General features: G+C 44.7%; 1 pseudogene; it reads left to right on the top strand.

The window, feature by feature from the left end:
- The window catches only part of LOC149347161 (uncharacterized), a 103,344-nt pseudogene extending 97,916 nt beyond the window's left edge, over window positions 1–5,428 (top strand).
- The last annotated feature ends 14,529 nt before the right edge of the window (window positions 5,429–19,957 follow it).

The following is a 19,957-nucleotide window of genomic DNA, read 5'->3' as shown; positions in this document are numbered from 1 at the left end:
GCCCAGTGCTACGCCCACCTTCTCTTGGAAGCTGCCTTTCCATAAGCAATTTACGGGCATTTCTGCCTCTTGTATTCTTCGCAATGTTCGCCCATTCAATAGCAACTGAACTTGCCGGCATACAGCAGATGGTATTAAAATAAACTTGGAGCCTTTTAAACCACTTTCTTAAAGAACAAAATGTGATAGCTTTGGGAAGCTGACCGACCCTAAATATTCCAAATGACCTAAAATATTCTGGAAGTAGGCCCACCCAGAAAATCGAATTAAGGTGCTTAGTGGGGATCAGTGGGTAGGTCAAGGTGGAAAAGCGGGCCTGGTAAGTAAAATTCTATGTTATAGTACAGTGCCTTTTACTCGAACATTCCAGAACTCAAATTTTCAAATTTTGCCGACATGGTGAGTGTCACGACTCTCTCGGTCAACCAGGGAATCCTATTACTGAGAAACGGGGCGGTTTTTGCAAGACAGCAACTTGTTATGTTATCAAAATAAAGGACCTCAATGCGGCCCTCTGCGGCTACCTGCGCCTTTTCCTTGACAACGAAAGATCACTGTGCTGGCCTCATTTTCCTCCCGTCAGGGCGTGACGCTAGCCACAGCGCCTGTGTTGTTGGTGTGTGTTTTCTCCCCTTTTGTCCGTCGTCCTGGTTTTGCGCTACTCTTATGTTATGGATCATTACTGACTTGCCCAAATTTCCACCCTGGTGAATTATAATCACCTTAATCTAGATTCCGGCTTTGCGCATTCACCTTAATTCTCATACAGGCTACGCACTGAGCAGTCATAATTGGTCAGGACTACGTAGGTTTCATGATTTTGGATGCCGCACGCTCAAGACTGCCATTTCCTCATCAAAATGTCCTAGTGTAAAGTGGGGTTTATTTGTAGGAGCTCCGTAACAGGAGCAGGGCCAACAGCAGTCCGAGGTCAGCTAGTCCAGCCGGTAGCGTGCACCAGGCGATTGCCGTGCGGCTCACGCGTATGCCCGTCGCCTTGCTTGCACTAGACCCACCTGTACAACATTCTCAACGAACACCCGCTAAAATCTGCTATTTTCGGTTCTGGCCTTTACTCTAGATTTACCTTTACTGAGATTCAGACCTCATGTGCTATGCTTCTTTTGTGCGGGGTAAGATATCATGTTGCGTATAGGTGCCTCAAGAAATTGCTTGTTATAGATTTTCTGAGTTTTACTCAGTGTCTGAAATTCGTACGACATTTCCCATCTAGATCGAAGCCCTTCCCGAGGTGGTGGCAGCCGTAGGAGATCGCATGGAGGTATACTTGGACGGCGGCGTGCGCTCGGGAGCAGACGCCGCCAAGGCCCTAAGCCTCGGAGCCCGCGCGGTCTTCGTGGGAAGGCCCGCGCTCTGGGGACTCGTTTACAACGTACGAATGGCTAGTTGTCCTTTTTTCCACCGTATGTAGACTCACTTCCATGAGAAACCACTCCACCCTTGAAGGCACGCCTGTCTTATCTTTTCTTATCTACCCCGCCAATGCATGTGTGAATCATGATGAACAACGCACAAAAAAAACGATGCACATTGTGCCAAAATCTAGAATTTACTGAAAAAAAAAATCTTTATAAGTGCAGCAAAAAAAAAAGTATCACCTGATCTAAAAGTACGTTTTAGAGTTGTAATTAACATATATTATGGCAATCTTTCTGGTTAATCAGGGCAAGAAAGGAGTTCACAAGGTACTGGATGTACTGTGGAGAGAACTTAACCACACAATCCAATCCCTCGGTAAGTGTTCCACCTTCCGCACGACATCGACATATCCTTAATTTTCCGCTCTTTTTGCGCTGCCTTCTCCCTAATTCTTTTTTCCTTGCAGGAATCTGAGCTTGCGTCCTTACAGATTTCACTGCGTTCATGTTACCGTATAGAATATATTAATATAGTGAGGCTGCCTCATATGTCTTTATGAAAAACAAATGAGTTTCTTTCTGCAGACCTTTCCTGCCTCAGGAGAAGGAGTGCGCTGTTGTGGCTATGCAGATCAGGCGATTTTTAAAGGGTGAATGCAAAAATGTTTTAATAGCAAACGAGTACGTCTTCAGTGCTTTGATGAAACGCCTCATCTGTCACAGGCAGCCACTAATTATCATCATTATCATTGCTGAAGCTTCTCCAATGGTTTAATTACCAGTTATGCGTAACATAAACCACAGCCGCTCCTAGTGCCACGCTTGCGTTTGCCTTTAGGATAAATAGGAAATCTTATGCTTCCACATTTTGTGTATCACTGTTTTACTTGAGCGATGTACTTGTTGTCTTTCGAGTGCTGCCGTCTAGTTTGTTTTTTTGCGGCTCGAGAGCCTGTCAAGCTCAATGGAGCTTCTTTCTCTCGATGTTCCCTATCATTGTTGAGTAAATAAAATCAACTTCAACTTCAACCATCTTTCCATCTCACATCATTCGAGAGGAAGCGCAATGATCGCTTTTGGACCACATAGATATGCTCTGTGCATTAATTATCCAGTATCGAAATTAGTTTGCGATAGTGACTGAACGAAAAGCTTTCTATAGTTGGAGGACTGAGGGTGAGCAACAAGGAATAAAATTCTTTTTTTCAGTGCACCATTTTATGCCCTCTATATATTAATTTTCTTGGACCACTAGTTTTGCCTGCAGGATAGCGTAAAATGGATGCGAAATCTATATGCCGGGAGCGTTATTTAGTTCCCGTGAAAATATCTCCGGGACAAGTAATGGGATGGGTAGCCACCAGAAAGTGAAATTTCCTACTTCTCATGGTTTCTTCAATGCATTAAAATAAGGCTACTGCAATTTCAAACAAGAGTCGAGAAAACGCACGAATGCACGAACACACGCACGCATGCACGCACACAAGTGCACGCGCACACATACACGACAGATGCACACACTCATGCAGTATGCGATGCGCAGAATAGGTAAGCGATGGTGTCTTACGGTAACAACGCGGACTCAACAGAAGACAAACACATCCGCAGGAGAGAGCAAATTAGAAGGAGGATGGTTTAAAGATATTTCCGGAAGCACAGGGGTGGCGCATTTGCAGGAGAGAGCTTAAGATTAGTGGGAGAGGCTTATCCATTATAGTGGAAGTAGTCTGGACTCCTGCCAGGGCTGAATATCGTTACAATCAAGGTATATAACTGTAAATTTAATAATTGTAACTGTATATAACTGTAATGGACAAGGATTGATGTCCCTGTCCTAGCCAAAATATGCAAACATTTCTTTTGCGCAGCTGTTTAAGAGTCAGAAGTTAAATGAATTACTCAGCTCTGAGTGATTTCTTAAAGCTGACAACCTTGCTTTCTTTCTTTATCATTTCCTTAGACGCTAAATATCAAGTGGAGGAAGTGTGTATCATTCCAGGCAGAAACTTTGTTGCGTATGCGCACTTCAGGCCACAGTTTCGTCATTCTCAAACCTTTTAAAAGGCTTTGCTTTGTGCTGTAGCATGACTTTTTTTTCAAGTGGCGACTTAGGTACGGGTTGTTGAAGATTTCTGGTAGGCGTTGTTTTCGCTTTCTGACAGCAAAAACTTACCCACAGAGAATAATAAAAGCTGTTCACGTGGATACTTATGTCAGTTCTAAATATGGCTTTCTAGATTGTATTTCGTGTTGTCTGCTGCTTGCTCACAAAACACGAGTCAACGGAGTGCTGCTGGCATCTGCAGCTGCAATTTACGCCAATCACCACCCACTTGCGTTAGCAAAGCCAGCGTGCGAGCGCACCCATAAAGAGAGCACGAAAGACGTCGAAAGGAAAGAATGGAAGCTCCAACACTACCCCCTTATATTTTGAAATTATGTCATAGCTCGGGTGCAAAATTTATTGGAATGTTCGCTGAAAAGAAGTATGAACCGATACAATCAGAGATTGCTACTCATCTCTATTCGGCCGCCTTCTGACGAATATATGCTCTCAAAAGCCGCCAAAGCTGCTGTGAGCAACATTAATCAACCCACATAGGATCTGCTATGAAAGAACGACAATTATAATCGACAGCGTCACCCATTATTAGGCAGGAAACATAATCAGCAACAAATATCCTCATTATTTACCTTGTACGCAATCTACTGTATATGACACATATCCAAAGAGGAAAGTTGAAACATTGATTAGAACATCGATGCACTCAGTTTAGATTCCAAACTACAGCTCCACGCTGCATGGGTGTTTTTTTTATATTTCGTAGTCTTGCTTCACGCACTCTGGCGTCACCCTCTAAGCTTGCGGATTAGCGGTGCGCGCGATTGGTCGGCGACGCTGCCCTCGAGCCGTTGTTGGGGGGGGGGGGGGGGGGGGAGTAGAATCGGTGAGCAAAGTACACAATGCCGGCAGCTTCGCGAACTGCGTCAGCTTCGCTCAGCACGCAGTCATGAAGGCGCGAAGCCTGTGCATGAAGAGTACTCTCGGAAAGGGGGCAAAAAGACCTTCAGCAGCCTTTGAGGCTGCTGAAGACTGTATGCCCAAATTACTACGCGAGCACGTAATATGTATTTATGTTGTCATTTGTTGAAAAAGTATCGGGTACTGCCGCTTCTTGAAGAACAGCGAAGACAGTCTAAGAGTGCATGGCGCTTGCGCTACGATGCATGTATTACTGAACTTTGACTGAGGTTCGCGATTTACTCTGGATAGAGAAAACGTTCAGATTTTGTTTGCATTTTTACACAAAATACAAATTGGCCTGAAATCAAAGTTTTGGATGTAACTTCTACTTTCTGTAAGGGCACTAAAGCAAGGAAAAATGTAAAGGCTTTTTGGTAAACTGTAAACACTCTGACCAAGCTGTTAGTACGCGTAGTTGGGAAAACAATCAGGTAATAGCGGATATTATCATTTCACCTTTAAACACAGTCGAGCAATTGTTTCAGAGGAACATCTAAAGGGAAACCAGAATTTGGTTATCAGCGAAGCGTCATCGGAATTTGGCAATCATATTGGCGGCTGTACATGCTATGTGACAATGCGCATCAACAACTCTGACTCCGCAGAAAAATACTTAAGCGTCTGAAGCGGCTCTGAGTGCCAGATTTTAGGTGCTAACAAAATACGCTGGAATATTACTTACGGCGTTAATCATCATTCTTATTAGAGAGTGCAGCGTCTTTACATCACTCTCCGTTTAGAGTGCCTATTTTAAGTGCCTATCATTGCAACGTGTAAAATGTACAACATATTATGCAGAAAGAGATACTAACTGCGGCCTTTTGCTGTCATGGTATTCAATAAGCCCCGTAAACAAGTGCTATAGGTAGTTTACTGGAGAAGCTTTGGACCGCGTTTGTTCTCATTTCCCGAATACACGTTGTTTCTTTCCTTACAGGATGCCCTGATTCAAATGATTTGTCTGAGGAGTTCATCGAGAGATGAAGGATATTTTTATCGGCTACTTCAGCGGAGCTTGAAATGACAACAACCCGTTGGGTCGTTATTCAAATTTAATCTCTCGGGGTGTTGTTAATGTGTAATGAAAGACCACGGGCAGACCATCGCTCCGGAGAACATTACCTTCTTTGGCCCATTAAACAACAATACTGCATCTTTTCTTTCATTTCAAACTCATGACACTCCCACGCACACAAAAAATTATCGTATTTCGTGTGGAAATATCATTTCGGCTGTGAATTCTAGTTCTGCATGACTAAAAGCACTGTTTGTTGAAATTAGAAAAGTTGAAAGACTGTGCTTCTTCACCTGTAAAACAAAATGCTAGAAAAAGAACTGGCAGCGCCGCATTGTTCTGAGAGCTTTATCTGACCGCACACTTTTCAGCACCGGCCTTGATCACACAGAGATGGACAATACTATGCCTGAGGGCGGCATATTAAGCTTTTTTTTTAACTATCAGTCCATTTGTGCTTATTTTATTTATTCTAGCTTTGAATATCAAGAAGTTCAGGCCAGATGCGTATCCAGCACCAACCGTCTTATTATACCCGTTTTGATACCGAAAACCACCCTTTTAAATCTGTGAAGGGAATTGTCTACCGCTTGGGCAATGCACCTACAATGGTGCGCTTACAGAAGCAAATAATTATGATGAATTCATGGTGACATACATTGATGGCGCTCGCAAAAAATCCTGAACACACCACTTGCCCAGGAATTAAAACATTTCGAAGTAATAAACAAAATTTTGGTCAGCATTAACAACCAGAGGATCACTACACAAACTGTTGCGGTTGGGCTGAAAGAAGCCAAAGTGATTTCTGTTCCTAAAAGCGGGGAAAGAAAAAGTGACATATTTGGACAGTTACCTAGGGACACGATACAAAGCCAGGATGGTCGATTCTATGCACCGCGAAATATAAAAGACAATGGTATTGTTCCCTTCACTATATTTAGCGAAAAGGTCCTTCTTTCTGGAACGTCATGCGTTGGAGATGTTGGAACCTTGGAACAACGCGGAGCCTTGGAACAACAACGGACACTGTGGAATCATGAAAGATGATGTTGCCCGCCTGAGGAGTGCTGGTCTCGTTTTGGAAGCAGGCTTATGCAGGGTCAGTGTCTGAAGCACTCGTTTTAATGAACCGTTTTGCTGCAATCCAGTCATTTTTCCTGCCCTCACTCAAACCAGTCGTGAATACGCTCTTCCTCAGGATACAGTTGACGCAGAACTAACTGCTCGTTTGCACGGCAAGGCTTTCGATGTGTTCTCACAAGGCGTGGCAATAACAGGCAAGTGAACTGCGTTATGTGCGGTGACGGTTGTTTGCACGGATGGAACTTTATACACCGGATTATTACGTAGTGAGAAAGAGCCAAGCAACTTTCGTCGCTTCAATATTTTATCTACATTTAGTAAGAATTCCTTCGTATGAACTGTTTCTTTAGGGCGTTGATATTCTCAAGATTACCCTAATCCCGCCGATCGCGTGATTCCGGAGTACGCCGTAGAAATTGCTTTCGGCAACGACAGACCTACTAATCTTAAAGACTGTGCACATTGCTACAATAGTCCAGGCGCCACAAAAGTAAAACTTCGCACGCGTCTGTGGAAAAACTAGACTTATTCACACTCGCTGCTGATTAAGTGACCATCAGAAGCATATAACAGGACAGCTAGATATGCCATGTGCGCTTATACTGTATACACGCGCACGCGCTGCTAGAGCTGGCCAAAATACGACGTTAACTGCGAAAGCAATACTGAAGTGCCCAAACCTCCCCAGGTATACCCGTAAATCTAATGTCTGTTGAAGTCAAGCCTGGAGCCCAGGCGACCTCCGGCCATCTCCCGTCTGAACAACAGCCACATCCCCGCTGCAGCCCCTTAGCTAGGGAAATTCTCGACTGCCCATCGACATATTAGATCCATCTCCCCGATCCAGCCCCACCCGCTTTCACCGCCACCCGAGAAGTACCATCCACCATAATCCCAACTATACCGTTCAGCAATGCATCCACCACCAACCTACCTGCCTCTACTTTCTACACAGCTTCTATCTAATATATGCCCACAGAGCATCTCAACAAAAAAGTGAAGGTGAAATTCAATTCAAAAAATGCATGGGAAAAGCCAGCTGCCCATCACGAGTACCACACTCGAGCCATCTTTCTGCAGGAACCCTGTAGTTAAGCGTATGCCCACCACCAACCGGAACCTTCATCAATAAACTAACAAATAAATGATGGAGTCTACAGCGCGAATTCAGAAAGCAAGGTGTAAGACGAAATTAAATATCGCGAGTTAAGCATAGAGATGCGGCAAACTTTTATAAGCACTATACGCAGAACATAAATCTTCAAAATCACAATCGCGTAAGCGCAATACTTTCACAGATTCATGCATTGGACATCATATCGTTGTCTAGGGGTGTGCGAATATTCGAAATTTTCGAATATATTTCGAATAATATATTTTTAGTATTCGAATTCGATTCGAAATCCAAGTATTCGTGTTGTTTCGAATATTCGACCCGACGCGAATATTCCTATCTAACCGAATATTCATCGTGAGCACCGGCGTTCATTTCGGTCCACAAGCCCTATCGACAGATACATAACAACATGGCGGCGCCTACACGGAAGGAAAATTCTTTCTTCCTTTCAGGGCCATGCCGTGGCTGACTGCACTGGTGAGCTATACCTGCGAAGCTGGTATAGTCAGAGCTGTGCACGAAGTACCTCGCAATACGTGCCAGGTCAGTGCCAAGTGAGAGGGCATTTCCTGTGGCTGGAGGAGTCGTTTCAGTTAGAAGGGAACTACTTCTGTCTGACCATGTGCAGCCACACACGCCTTTTGTGTTTATTTAATCATCGATAGTTGAACTGTGATGTTTTTGGGTGCCCAAATAAATGTTTTGTAGTGATTAAATGCGTCTGTCCTTATTTATTCGATATTCGATTCGATATTTGGAACTAAGTATTCGTATTCGATTCGTATTCGAAAAATTTGATATTCGCACACCCCTATCATTCTCTCAATATTTGCTCGTTTCTTAGATTCCTTTTTTTTGGTGGGGGGGGGAGGGGGATGGGACCTCTGTTTGATATGCGTGAGCGGGAAAACGGGTCAGCAAGCTCCAATGCCTGTGTCAGTCGTACAAAGAGAAAGATGCCGGCAAAGATTCGTTTCCTGGTAGTTATGTATGTCGAAAATTTACATGAACTCCACACCTTAAGTACTTTAGTAGATTATCTGTGCTAAATGTAGGGCGGTATCTGTTACTACATTGCATTAAAACCTTTACTACGTCATGAAACATGATATCCCACTCAGCATCACGCAATTCTCGCGCCTCATTCAAAAAATTGTGAACGCATGCCTGTAGACATTAAATTAAAAGCATAGTTCGACATTTCGAATTGGAGACCGCGGAAATTTTATATAAATCAAAGTACTTAAAGCGGCTGGCAGCTAGACAAATATTTTACTTTTTCCGTCTATATCATTTAGGATATGTACGGCAAAAACGCTGAAGCTCCCTCCCGTGGCGTGACGCGTATTCAATCATGGGACCCGATTTTCACTCATCCATAACACGTTTTATTAAAAGACTAAAAGTGGTTCTCAACCCTCTTAGTACATAGATCGTTTTGACAGAGAGGCCAGTACGCGATAAAAATGTTCACCTGTTATGTCAAGGATGTTGAGAGCGCATGAGCTCATTTGACACGTACTTATATTCATTTAAGATCTTTTATTTTTACGCATCAGTGCAACAAAAATATTCAAAATAGTATGCAGGATATAGGCAAAGAGAATAGCGCCTATTAACCATTTTTCGAAATCTTTGATCACACACAGTGCGGAAAAAATATAGCTAATTACAAAATGCTGATATCGTAACTCTATGACAAGAACCCATAGAGGCGGCAATAGTTGGGGCAAAAGTGCGAAATATTCCGTGCAGACACAAAAGACAAGAATTCACGTTTATTGTCATGCATTTTATGACGCCCATGTATAACATCCAAAATGCCAGAATGCTGTATCAAGAATTCCGATTTCCATTACGGTTGTTTGGCGACTGGTCATCATTAGCTATGTTTCCCTGGTGAAAACTGCAGTGCCTTTCTTGCTCCTGTGTTTTTTGAAGAGTAACCTTTAAAAAAAGGTACTTCATTTCACGAATATCGCTGTGGTTTGTCATATTAAAACGATTCATTGCCGTCAGTATTACGAACCCCATAAGTAAATTTTCTAAAGAGTTTTCCAGTTATTCGAATACAGGAAACTCTTAATTTCAGGCAGAACACAGTTGAACACACAGTTCCCCTGAACATGACTCCATAACTACGAAGCCCGAGAATATTTTAACGCGGTGCTGGTACACTACATTGTGACTAGAGCAAAGCCTCAATGACCTTCAGTGGCCCCTATACTCCCCAAAAATAGAGCGCAAGTGGAAGATACGGTAAGGTCAGAATTAAGGCATCCAAAGAAGTCACCTTAAAAAAACACAAAACTAAAGAACTACTGCACGAGTATATTCCAGCTGAAATTCACGAGATCAGGAGGACTATAATACTGTGCAGAGCTGGTGGTCTCACTGTTTGACGGCTAGATTCTAGCACCGACTTAAGTAAACAGCGACAGAGCTTGAGGAGGAGCGAATAGGTGGACAAGCTTGCTTGCATTGGCACCATGCGTTAAACAGCTTAAGTTGCGGTGAAGCTGGAGATCTTGCTATTGTTCTGCGGGGTTTCGAATCTTGACGGTGATGAAAAAGCATTCCATACGTGGACTTTCTCAAGCTTCATCCACACGCCGTTTGGTACTACAGCAGCGAGGAACGTCGAGCTGAGCTTGATAGGCTCCTGTTGCGGGAAGAGAAATATTTATCAGTTGTTTTTCAGTAATAGTTCTAGACTGTGCGCATGAAGATGGCAAGAAACAATGGACATCGCCTCGCCGAGTGGGACTCAGAGAAAGCTTTTCTAATCTAAGACAAAAAGACTAAAACACAAGATACAAACACTAACTGCAAACACTAATACATAAAGACAAACCATAGCTCTCTTTTTGGAAAGAGCTTCAATGTTAGAAAGGCCGAATTTTAAATTCTATCCCAGAACACAGCAGGAAAGAAATGAGGCGGTAGTCGCTAAGGTTGCAGGCGATGCTGCTGCTGGCTGTTTATTTATTATTATTATTATTATTTCCCTTATAAAAATGGTCTATAGACATTCTATAAACTTCTTATTGACTCTATTGAGTTCCTATAGATATTTATTTTTGTCTATTCATAGTCTATAGACCGTCTATAGACAAAAGTCTACTAAAAGTGTATGGTCATAAATCTATAGATTGTCTAGCAAAGCGGAAAGTTGGGCAAGTTGGATAACGTTCATGATGTAAAAAATAGCGCACAGGGAACACACGGGACGGAAAGTAAACGACGCAGACAAGCGCTAACTCGCAACTGAGGTTTATTGCTGACGCGCGCAATATAAGGTAGTCACTTTAAAAACATAAAACAAAAACAACCACAAACAGTCCCTCCTGGAAAGACCAAGTCAGAGGAAAAAATTGAAATTGAAGCATCAGGCGCCACTCATCGCTGTGGAAGATCAGTTAAAAAACCATTATCAAAAAAGGAATTCAATGCAACGCTGAGGCTAAAAAATCGATTTCACAGTCTGCCAAGTTAACAGAGGGCTCACTGATACACGGATTCCGACATTTCCTAATATGGTATGCCTCCATTATCTCGCGTACACGCTGATCTCGATGTCTGAAAAGTATGACAGTACTAGAAAAAATCGGTTTACAAGTTTTCCCCTTCTGCTCTTCTTTTTTGCTACATTCCCGGCAATGCTCAGGAAGATTGCCATAATGATCTTTTAGGGAGTTACGGTGTTCACCAAGCCTAACGTTGAGGCATCGCCCCGTTTGTCCTACATAGACAGCTCCGCAGGACAACGGTAGTTTGTACACTACACCCAAGCTGCAGGGAACAAACGGGGCGCGGTGCCTAACGGTGCATCCGCGCTTTTTTCGCTTATCTCCAACACCTTCTTGCCTGTTCCGTATCTGAGAGCATAAACTGCTCAGCTTGCTTGGCCCGGAAAAAACCACCTGGACGCCGTAGCGGCTCCCTACCTTCTTTAACCCATGTGCCATTCTATGCACGTAGGGCACCACGCCGACTTTTTGCCGCTCCCTTCCAACGTCTTGGGATTTTTGTGCACTTTTAATCCAGCGCACTAGTTTGCCGCACGTCATCGAGATGACATGCATGGGATACCCTGATTCCTTGAGCCTGTTCACCTGTGCAGAGACGCTCTTTTGGAAGGAGTGAATGCACGATTTGGTGATGGCTGCCTTAATGCAGGACGTCGCGATACCATTCTTCACGATTTTTGAGTGTCCCGAAGCAAAATTAAGAAGGGCCTTGGCAGAACGGGGGCTGTAAGTCCAGCAAATGTGATCCTTGCACATGGACAACGACAAGTCTAAGAACTGTAGCACCCCTTCTTTGGGTGACTCAACGGTGAAATTCAAACCTGAGCTGCATTCTTTAAAAACGTTCAAAATGACAGGTATGCTATGAGTTAGATCACACTGATATGAAAACACTAGGTAGTCGTCAACATATCTGCAAATTTTTTTAACCAAACCTGGTGATTTAAGTTCAATGTTTCGGTCCACCTGTGCGAGGAAAATGTTACTAAGAATGGGGGCTACGCACGAACCGATGCAAACCCCTGTACGTTGAATGTAGCAAAAAAGAAGAGCAGAAGGGGAAAACTTGTAAACCGATTTTTTCTAGTACTGTCATACTTTTCAGACATCGAGATCAGCGTGTACGCGAGATAATGGAGGCATACCATATTAGGAAATGTCGGAATCCGTGTATCAGTGAGCCCTCTGTTAACTTGGCAGACTGTGAAATCGATTTTTTAGCCTCAGCGTTGCATTGAATTCCTTTTTTGATAATGGTTTTTTAACTGATCTTCCACAGCGATGAGTGGCGCCTGATGCTTCAATTTCAATTTTTTCCTCTGACTTGGTCTTTCCAGGAGGGACTGTTTGTGGTTGTTTTTGTTTTATGTTTTTAAAGTGACTACCTTATATTGCGCGCGTCAGCAATAAACCTCAGTTGCGAGTTAGCGCTTGTCTGCGTCGTTTACTTTCCGTCCCGTGTGTTCCCTGTGCGCTATTTTTTACATCATATAGATTGTCTGTAGCCTGTCTATGGTATTTGTATTGCCTATAGACTTTATAGAAATATGTCTACCAAGACTCCATAGACTGTCTAAAACTTCTTTTGTAAGGGTTCCGTTTTATTGTTTCCGTCTGCGTGTAATAGAGTTCTATCAGGTTATATATTTGAATAACCTGGCCTTGGCTCGCACTCAGAAGAAAAAAAAAACCGGGGTCTGTTCAAGTGGCCAATGGCTTCCAGCCAAACAAATTCGACAACCCGCTGCACCATGACGCTCGACACCAAAAGTCCTCCATGCCAGTTCGTGACGTGTCGGAGACACCACCCGCTGATGTGATCCTATACGATTGGTTCCTGAAGAAGGCTATTTCTGACAGCACTGCCATGCAGTCTAAACTAAAAGGTGTAAAAATAAATTAGGCTGAAAGGGTGTGCCCTAGAGGACAGAATATGATGTTTCGGTCTCAAGCTAGCCTGTATGATTTTTCAGGGGCGGCAATCCATCTAACCCGCGCGGGGAAAACTGGCTAATCACATCGAGCGCTGTCCTGCGAAGAAGCCTTGGAAATATTTCACGGCGCGAGCTGTTTTCACGGCCTCTTTATGTCGCGTGCAAGCATTCCTGCAATGGGTATAGCGGGCGCTCTGAGTTCTCTGCTTTCATAGCGCAGTTAGGCTACCGTGGTCACTATACTGCGCGCTAGTTAGGCGCCCCCGTCAAGATGACCTCAAATATGTTTAAAGAAAGAGCCAATTTACCACGTGAGTAGCCTCATTTTCTCCGCCGAAGGATGCGCTGCTATGTGGTTGGGTAAGGATGTTCTGCATCGCGAGCCAGAGCGGAAGACGAAACATTTAGCCAGCGCCGACTCGGGTCAACGTGGCGCAGAACTGGTGCGGAACCGCCGCGCTGCACATGCTCATCTACGCACAGCAAGGACAGCTTACCAGCTACCACTTAATTTGCGCATTAAGATAGAAACGTAAGCGTCACTTTAATGCGGCAGTATTGTAGCACGCTTTCGTCGATGTCGTCTTCCAATGGTGTCTGGAGTTTTACATCCCCTGAGCCCCTAAAGGCAAGCGGAGCTACTCCCTCCGATACAGTCACCTCGACAAGCAAAAATTTGATGCTCTTTCACCATGTTGAAAATCATCATCATCATCAGCCTGACAACGCCCTCTGCAGGGCAAAAGCCTCTCCAACGTTTCTCAAATTATACCTCTCCTTTGCCAGCTGCGGCCTCCATATCCCCGCAAACCTCTTAATGTCATCCGCCTACCTGATCTTCTGCCGTCCCCTCCTACGCTTGCCTTCTTTTGGAATCTATTGCGTTACTCTTAAGGACCACCGGCTTTTACGTGCCCTGCCCAAGCCAATATACTCCTCTTGATTTCGACTGGGATGTCATTAACACTCGTTTCTTCTTTCACCCACTCTGCTCGCTTCCGGTCTCTCATTGCTACACGTGTAATTTTTCTTTCCATAGCTCGCTGCGTTGTCTCACTTTAAGATGAACCCTTTTCGCAAGCCTAAACGTCTCTGCGCCATAGGTGGGTACTGGTAAGATAGAGCTCCTGTATACTTTTCTCTTGAGGAATCTGGGCAAACTGCCCTGCCGTTCACGACCTGAGATAACCTGCCATATGCGCTCCACCCTATCCTTATTCTTCTTGTAATTTTCCTCTCATAATCTCGATCAGCGGTCACTACCTGCTCTAAGTAGACTTATTCGCTCACCATGTCCAGTAGCTCGCTACCAATTTTGAACTGCTGTTCCCTCGCGAGACTTTTGAACATCCCTTCGGTTTTCTGCACGCTAATTTTTAGACCCACCGTTCTGCTCTGCGTGTCTAACTCATTCTTCATGCTTTGCAGTTCATCTCCCGAGTGACTTAACAGGGCAGTGTCATCAGGGAATTGCATGTTACTTAGGTACTCTCTGTTAACTCTTATCCCGAACTGTTGCCAATCTAGGCCTCGAAATACCTCCTGTAAACCATCCGTACGTTTCAATAAAATCATTTTGTAGTAGGCGGCCGCACCTGCCGCTTTTAAACCTACCGTGCTTGTGTATTTCGCACTTTCAACTCAACATGAACGGCCCCCAATTTGCCGAAACGAGATTCTGGTTCGTACATTACTGCCTTTACGCCCTTTTGTTCTTTTTTTTTTCTGCCGCTGTGTATCTGCGAACCGAAAACGTACTCCGACGGACTTAGCCCTTTTTCTTGCCTCTTAATCTGGTAATTATTCGCAATAATTCTGTAATGTTGCTTAAAGGATTTAGTTTCTTATTCATTTGTTGCTTATATGGCCGTAGACATATAGTGACGCTTTCAGATATTTGTTTCGCCATTAGGCTAGCATCAGCACTTTCGCGTACAGTGTGAATTCATGCTGGGCATTAATGCCATGATGCACTCGAAGTTATACGCACCTTGTGATTCTCTTCGTCAACGGACATCTTATAGTTTGCCAGGAATTTTGAAAGCATTAATTTAGTTTCAAGAAGTGCGAAATTGCGACCCAGGCATTCTCTTGGACCTCTGCCGAAAGGCTGGAAGCTGGCGGGGTGGATGCGAGACCTGTTCTCCGAGCTGAACCTGCATGTGCACACACCGGGAAATGCAAGACTGGATATATTTTCAAGTTTCTTATGAGAGCCCTGCGATCAGGGAAAGTAAACCCTGACTTGCCGCATAAACAATTGTTACCTTAAAGGGACTGTAAACGACGCGTTATTACAAAGAGTTGCCTTGCCCTGAATGTAATTTCATAGGTGCTACCATCAAATATTGCGCAGTAGGGTTTCTGAAGCTCGATGATACAGGTCTCGTGAACCAGTTGTTTGGTTTGGTTTATTGGTGTTTAACGTCCCAAAGCGACTGAGGCTATGAGAGACGGCGTAGTGAAGGGCTCCGGAAATTTCGACCACCTGGGGTTCTTTAACGTGCACTGACATCGCACAGTACACGGGCCTCTAGAATTGCACCTTCAAGAAATTCAGCCGCCGCGGCCGGGATCGAACCCGCGTCTTTCGGGTCAGCAGCCGAGCGCCGTAACCACTGAGCCACCGCGGCGGGTGAACCAGTTGTCTCCTAAGCATAAGTGCTTAGTGCTAGTGTATTCATTATTCACCAAAAGGTGTGAAAGTTAATTTATCCGTTAGTGGTTCAAAAAGGCCTCAAACGGGCTGGTTAGAATGGCTGCATGAAGGTGCACTGGTTGGAAAAAGTGAGACTTCCGGAACGAGATCAAGTTTGTAAACTGCGATAAAGCACTGGTATACAAAATACAGTTGTTGTGTGACATGCTTTATGTAGCTCAAACTGTTCGCTGCCTCAACGAATGGCTTAGAGAACACAAGTACATCTCTGCATCCTTAGCAATACTCTCAGCTATTTGACGGCCCACTGCGCTAGATTAAAACAATCCGAACAGTGTGAGCAAAAAAAAATCATGCTCAAGTCGAACTACAAAGATGTGCACAGAACGACGGGAATCGTACTGCGTGCTGTAAGGCAGAGGGGGAAAGTATGTCAGTGCACCGCCTTTTTCATTTACCTAACAATTTGTTTCTTAATCTGTACATAGAAAAACGTTGGGCGCGTTTATCGGGGCTGTACTGAGATCGATTTGTCGTGTAGATAAAGCGCTGACACAGAAAACAGGTCGGACGAAACAAAGAAAGAGTCGTTGATTTTAGCGCACGTTTTTTTTAACAGCGCTTGCAGATTATACATAGAACACAGGAAGAGTAAAAAAAATCCTGAGAGGCACTTGAGACTTTTTACGTGTGAGAATGAGAAACCATTACTGTGACGCGTCGTAGGCAGTTCGCTGCACCGTCTGAGCCGTTTCCGGTGGCACGGTGTGCGACGCCACCCACACAGACGCCCGTGTGACACCACCCTGAACAGTGCACGACGCAGTGTTTCATCACACTTTGTATACGAATGTCTCGGAGGGCGTACAATTCAAGGTACATGTGTCGTTGGTTCGAATCCATGTCGCAAGCTAGCCCCCAACTTGACTAGAACACGTAAGCTACCTGCACGGAGATGTCGCATGACACCACTCGAAAGGCTAATCACAAAGTGAACAAGGGAGCGAAAGCTTGAGGTCTTCCCTCCTTCGTTCACTTGGTGATTATCAAGAACCATCTGCCCACCCTCGATTTAGCATCGACACCCGGAAGGCTCGAAGATTAAAGGTTGCGTCAGAATTTTGAAGTGATTGTCGGGAAAACTGGGGCCTCATGGAGGTTCACTATACAGGGTGTTTCACCTAAGACTTTCTGCAATTTTTAAAAATAAGCTATTTGAATTAGATGCGCGCTTTTCTGTCATAGCATTGTCAGTGGCGTAGTACATCATAATGCAGCTAAGACGTGCTAACTAGCAGGCTTGTTAACCAATATTTAATAGTTAACTTTTAAACTATTACCGTTGGGTTCCTTAATTATTGAGAGGCATGCAGCCCACCGTAAGTAATGTCCATATCAGTTTTTAGAATTTTGAGAACGCAATAATGCTCGGCGCTGTGGCCCAACAAATTTCGCCTACATCGCGCCAAAATACATGCGGTTTGAGAAGCTTGCAGGCAAAGCAACCTCTCCAGTGCACGTAACTCGTCGAAATAGCCAAAATTTGTTGGGTCACAGCGCCGAGGATAATCGCGTTCTCGAAATTCTAAAAACGGATATGGACATCACTTACGGTGGGCTACATGCCTCTCAATAATTAAGGAGCCCAACGGTAATAGTTTAAAAGTTAACTATTAAATATTGGTTAACAAGCCTGCTAGTTAGCACGTCTTAGCTGCATTATGATGTACTACACCACTGACAATGCTATGCCAGAAAAAGCGCGCATCTAATTCAAATAGCTTATTTTTAAAAATTGCAGAAAGTCTTAGGTGAAACACCCTGTATATACCAGGCGAGTATATATAGACGAACTACATGTCATATGATGCATATGAGATATGAATCATATCATCATATGATGATCATATGGTGATGCTCGTATGATCATCATGTGTTGATGATCATATGATGCAGTGGTGCTCGGCTTGCTGTGGGCGTCATACGGCCGCTTGATGACGTCACCGTGTTTTTTACCATCAGTGGAAGTTTCTGCACCGTCTGCTAATACACGCATACAAACGGCACCGATTTTATCGTAATAGGACTAGTAGTGGTTTATCAATAAAATGAAAGGCCATAAATATACATAGGAGTCGCGTCGACATCATCTCAACGTCTTTCGCGTGTTGAAGAAAATCAGATCATTTCAGGTACTGCCACAGTTAGAGTGCTAACACCGTCTTCACTGATCTTCATAATTTGAAATTTCTCGTTTATCTCTCTTGATAACTTGCGTTCTCTTTGTTCGGCACGCCTGTCTCAGTAAATATAGGTTGACAGAGGCAAGCTCGTCATTGCATCCAAAGATGTGTTGACATGGTATACAAGACACACTGATTCTTCCTTAACATATCCTTTAGACCAAGAGGTAAATGGTCCCGAGTATCTTGCGCATTAAGAACATTAAGAACGCTACAATAGGAGATGTTTTGGAAAAATAAGCAACGCCAAAGTGCAAGAAACAGTTCCCAGCAGGCGAAACAAGATCGCTATAATAAAAAAAAATTATGGGGGCACCTAAACAATTCCTATCATGCGTAAAGGCGAGAGCATTACTTGTCGCTGAGTGTGTATCTGAGCTGTTCGGGGCTTGGGGGCTGAAGTTTTTTTCCGCTGCATTGCGATGGTCTCGTACTTTCTCGGCTCTGAACTGCAGCCTCCGGCCATGCTTTGCTGTCTCGCTGGATGATGTAGACGCGAGCAGTTCAACTGCAGACAATTCAGACTCCATAATACGCGTTTACGTGAATACGACAGTGGTGCATCGTGTTCCCAACGCATCCCTTGGAGACGACCCGCCAGTGTTTACATATACCACATCAAACCTTTCGGAACGGTGACCTATCCACTAATGCACTCGAGGGAGGGGTCCAGTCGCCCCCATCATGAGCGCAGTCTGCTTCGTTATCCAGGTGGAGGGTTATCGTATAGCCACCGTAGGAAAGAGGAAGGGCGCCTCCAAACCTTTCTGCATGCAGCACGCAAGTCGACTTGGCTTTTATCGACCTACCCTTCATTGTCGAATTAACATGACGGCCATTCATTAGCCGCGGTTACAGGGCAGCTACAGGGTCTCAGCTGCCGCTGCTATAAAGCACTGTTTAAAGCGGAGCCCGTCCAGGTTTTCCCATTGGTGGCGCCGCCTTGTGCTGCAGCTGGGAGTTAGGACGCTTCGGTTTGTCCCCTTTCGCTTCCACAGTCTGCGGTCTCCGGTTTCTAGGCCGTCTCGTGCAGACAGAGGCTCCTGCGAACTACGTCCGCTATGTACAGAAACGCCACTTTGCGCTTACAAGTGCTTCCCATTTTGGTCATGCGGAGAAACTGACATTCTTCATTGCGGCGTTTATGGGCTACCGCAAGTTTCGACTTAATATTTTGTCCGCTCGTTTCGCTGCGACGCGTTTACGGCTTTACATGCATTTCTGGAAGGCGCATCCACTTCGGTGCGACTCCGCTACAACCCCGTAGTGAAGTGAGCGAACGACGCGAGGAAAACCGGTCTCACTGAGACTTTGTCGGCGTTATGGAAACCTTGCTATTCACGTAAACGACGCTATAGAGCCGCCGTCTCCCTCTCCGAAAGCTCAACGCTAGCTGACATTGGCGGCGGAAACTTTTCCTTTTGTGTAATCTCTAACTGCAGACTCTTCCTCCTGCTTCCTTCTCCATGCTGACAAGTTTAAGCTTTTTGTTCTCCCCTAAAAGCAGCTGTGGCCGCGAGCTTCTTTTCTCTTTGTGTAACGTTGTGCTTCTACAAAGTGGAAGAGGAGAGTCGCATTCCCCAGCGCGAGGAGGAGTGTTTAATGGGCGGCGGCTGCGACTTTTGTGATTGCCTATTGGTCCAAGAGGCTGCCGCGCGAGACTGCCACGGCTTCCCGATGACAACAGGAGGGGGGGGGGGGGGGGAGGGGAGGAGGGTTCGCACGACTCGAGTAATGTTCTCAAAATAAAGGCTTGAATGCACGACCTGTGTGTATCGGTAGCTAAGTCATCGTCCCGGAAGCCACGGGACATGCGCACACAGTCGGCTTCTGGGGAGAGGAGGTCGCCCTTCTTTCCAGTGGTGGCTATAAAACCAGCGCGCAATAAAGCACGAAGGCTCCTTTGCCCTGCAACCGTGTTGTCATGTTCTATCGACTGTGACAGCCGATACATGGTGTCAGAAGTGGG

This window comes from Amblyomma mixtum, chromosome 4 (genome assembly GCF_055824585.1).
Source record: "Amblyomma mixtum isolate Tamu chromosome 4, ASM5582458v1, whole genome shotgun sequence".
NCBI lineage: Eukaryota > Metazoa > Arthropoda > Arachnida > Ixodida > Ixodidae > Amblyomma > Amblyomma mixtum.
Note: the sequence above shows the minus strand (reverse complement) of the source record. Positions and strands in the feature narration are given on the sequence as shown.